This window comes from Triticum aestivum, chromosome 1A, assembly GCF_018294505.1.
Source record: "Triticum aestivum cultivar Chinese Spring chromosome 1A, IWGSC CS RefSeq v2.1, whole genome shotgun sequence".
NCBI lineage: Eukaryota > Viridiplantae > Streptophyta > Magnoliopsida > Poales > Poaceae > Triticum > Triticum aestivum.
Window position 1 is genome coordinate 396,371,183 of NC_057794.1, and position 3,152 is coordinate 396,374,334.

The following is a 3,152-nucleotide window of genomic DNA, read 5'->3' on the forward strand; positions in this document are numbered from 1 at the left end:
AAATGTCCGAAACCTTCCTGAACCTTTCCGGTGTCCAAACATAGTCGTCCAATATATTGATCTTTACGTCTCGACCATTTCGAGACTCCTCGTCATGTCCGTGATCACATCCGGGGCTCTGAACTAACTTTGGTACATCAAATCATATAAACTCATAATATAACCGTCATCTAACTTTAAGCATGCGGACCCTACGGGTTCGAGAACTATGTAGACATGACCGAAATACGTCTCCGATCAATAACCAATAGCGGAACCTACCTGCTCATATTGGCTCCTACATATTCTACGAAGATCTTTATCGTTCAAACCGCATAACAACATACGTTGTTCCCTTTGTCATCAGTATGTTACTTGCCCGAGATTCGATCATCGGTATCTCAATATCTAGTTCAATCTCGTTATCGGCAAGTCTCTTTACTTGTTCCGTAATACATCATCCCGCAACTAACTCATTAATTGCGTTGCTTGCAAGGCTTATAGTGATGTGCATTACCGAGTGGGCCCAGAGATACCTCTCCGACAATCAGAATGACAAATCCTAATCTCGAAATACGCCAACCCAACAAGTACCTTTGGACACACCTGTAGAGCACCTTTATAATCACCTAGTTACGTTGTGACGTTTGGTAGCACACTAAGTGTTCCTCCGATAAACGGGAGTTGCATAATCTCATAGTCATAGGAACATGTATAAGTCATGAAGAAAGCAATAGCAACAAACTAAATGATCAAGTGCTAAGCTAACGGAATGGGTTAAGTCAATCACATCATTCTCCTAATGATGTGATCCCGATAATCAAATGACAACTCTTTGTCTATGGCTAGGAAACATAACAATCTTTGATTAACGAGCTAGTCAAGTAGAGGCATACTAGTGACATTCTATTTGTCAATGTATTCACACATGTATCATGTTTCCAGTTAATACAATTCTAGCATGAATAATAAACATTTATCATGATATAAGGAAATAAATAATAACTTTATGATTGCCTCTAGGGCGTATTTTCTTCAGTCTCCCACTTGCACTAGAGTCAATAATCTAGATTACACAGTAATGATTCTAACACCCATGGAGTCTTGGTGTTGATCATGGTTTGCTCATGGAATAGGCTTAGTCAATGGGTCTGCAACATTCAGATCCTTATGTATCTTGCAAATCTCTATGTCTCCCACCTAGACTTGATCCCGGATGGAGTTGAAGCGTCTCTTGATGTGCTTGGTTCTCTTGTGAAATCTGGATTCCTTTGCCAATGCAATTGCACCAGTATTGTCACAAAAGATTTTCATTGGACCCGATGCACTAGGTATGACACCTAGATCAGATATGAACTCCTTCATCCAAACTCCTTCATTTGCTGCTTCCGAAGCAGCTATGTACTCCATTTCACACGTAGATCCCGCCACAACGCTTTGTTTGGAACTGCACCAACTAACAGCTACACCGTTCAATGTAAACACGTATCCGGTTTGCGATTTAGAATCGTCCGGATCAGTGTCAAAGCTTGCATCGACGAAACCATTTACGACTAGCTCTTTGTCACCTCCATAAACGAGAAACATATCCTTAGTACTTTTCAGGTATTTCAGGATGTTCTTAACCGCTGTCCAGTGATCCACTCCTGGATTACTTTGGTACCTCCTTGCTAAACTTATAGCAAGGCACACATCAGGTCTGGTACACAACATTGCATACATGATAGAGCCTATGGCTGAAGCATAGGGAATATCTTTCATCTTCTCTCTACCTTCTGCAGTGGTCGAGCATTGAGTCTTACTCAACTTCACACCTTGTAACACAAGCAAGAACCCTTTCTTTGCTTGATCCATTTTGAACTTCTTCAAAACTTTGTCAAGGTATGTGCTTTGTGAAAGTCCAATTAAGTGTCTTGATCTATCTCTATAGATCTTGATGCCCAATATATAAGCAGCTTCACCGAGGTCCTTCATTGAAAAACTCTTATTCAAATATCCTTTTATGCTATCCAGAAATTCTATATCATTTCCAATCAACAATATGTCATCCACATATAATATTAGAAACGCTACAGAGCTCCCACTCACTTTCTTGTAAATACAGGCTTCTCCAAAAGTCTGTATAAAACCATATGCTTTGATAACACTATCAAAGAGTTTATTCCAACTCCGAGAGGCTTGCACCAGTCCATAAATGGATCCTGGAGCTTGCACACTTTGTTAGCTCCCTTTGGATCGACAAAACCTTCCGGTTGCATCATATACAACTCTTCTTCCAGAAATCGATTCAGGAATGCAGTTTTGACATCCATTTGTCAAATTTCATAATTATAAAATGCGGCAATTGCTAACATGATTCTGACAGACTTAAGCATCGCTACGGGTGAGAAAGTCTAATCGTAGTCAATCCCTTGAACTTGTCAAAAACCTTTTGCAACAAGTCGAGCTTTATAGATAGTAACATTACCGTCAGCGTCAGTCTTCTACTTGAAGATCCATTTATTTTCAATGGCTTGCTGATCAACGGGCAAGTCAATCAAAGTCCACACTTTGTTCTCATACATGGATCCCATCTCAGATTTCATGGCCTCGAGCCATTTTGCGGAATCTGGGCTCACCATCGCTTCTTCATAGTTCGTAGGTTCGTCATGGTCCAGTAACATAACCTCCAGAACAGGATTAACGTACCACTCTGGTGCGGATCTTAATCTGGTTGATCTACGAGGTTCGGTAGTAATTTGATCTAAAGCTTCATAATCATTATCATTAGCTTCCTCGCTGATTGGTGTAGGTGTCACAGAAACTGGTTTCTGTGATGAACTACTCTCCAATAAGGGAGCAGGTACAGTTACCTCATCAAGTTCTACTTTCCTCCCACTCACTTCTTTCATGAGAAACTCCTTCTCTAGAAAGATTCCAAATTTAGCAACAAAAGTCTTGCCTTCGGATTTGTGACAGAAGGTGTACCCAACAGCCTCTTTTGGGTATCCTTTGAAGACACATTTCTCCGATTTGGGTTCAAGCTTATCAGGTTGAAGTTTTTTCACATAAGCATCGCAGCCCCAAACTTTAAGAAACAACAACTTTGGTTTCTTGCCAAACCACAGTTCATAAGGCATCGTCTCAACGGATTTTGATGGTGCCCTATAACGTGAATGCAGCCGTCTCTAAAG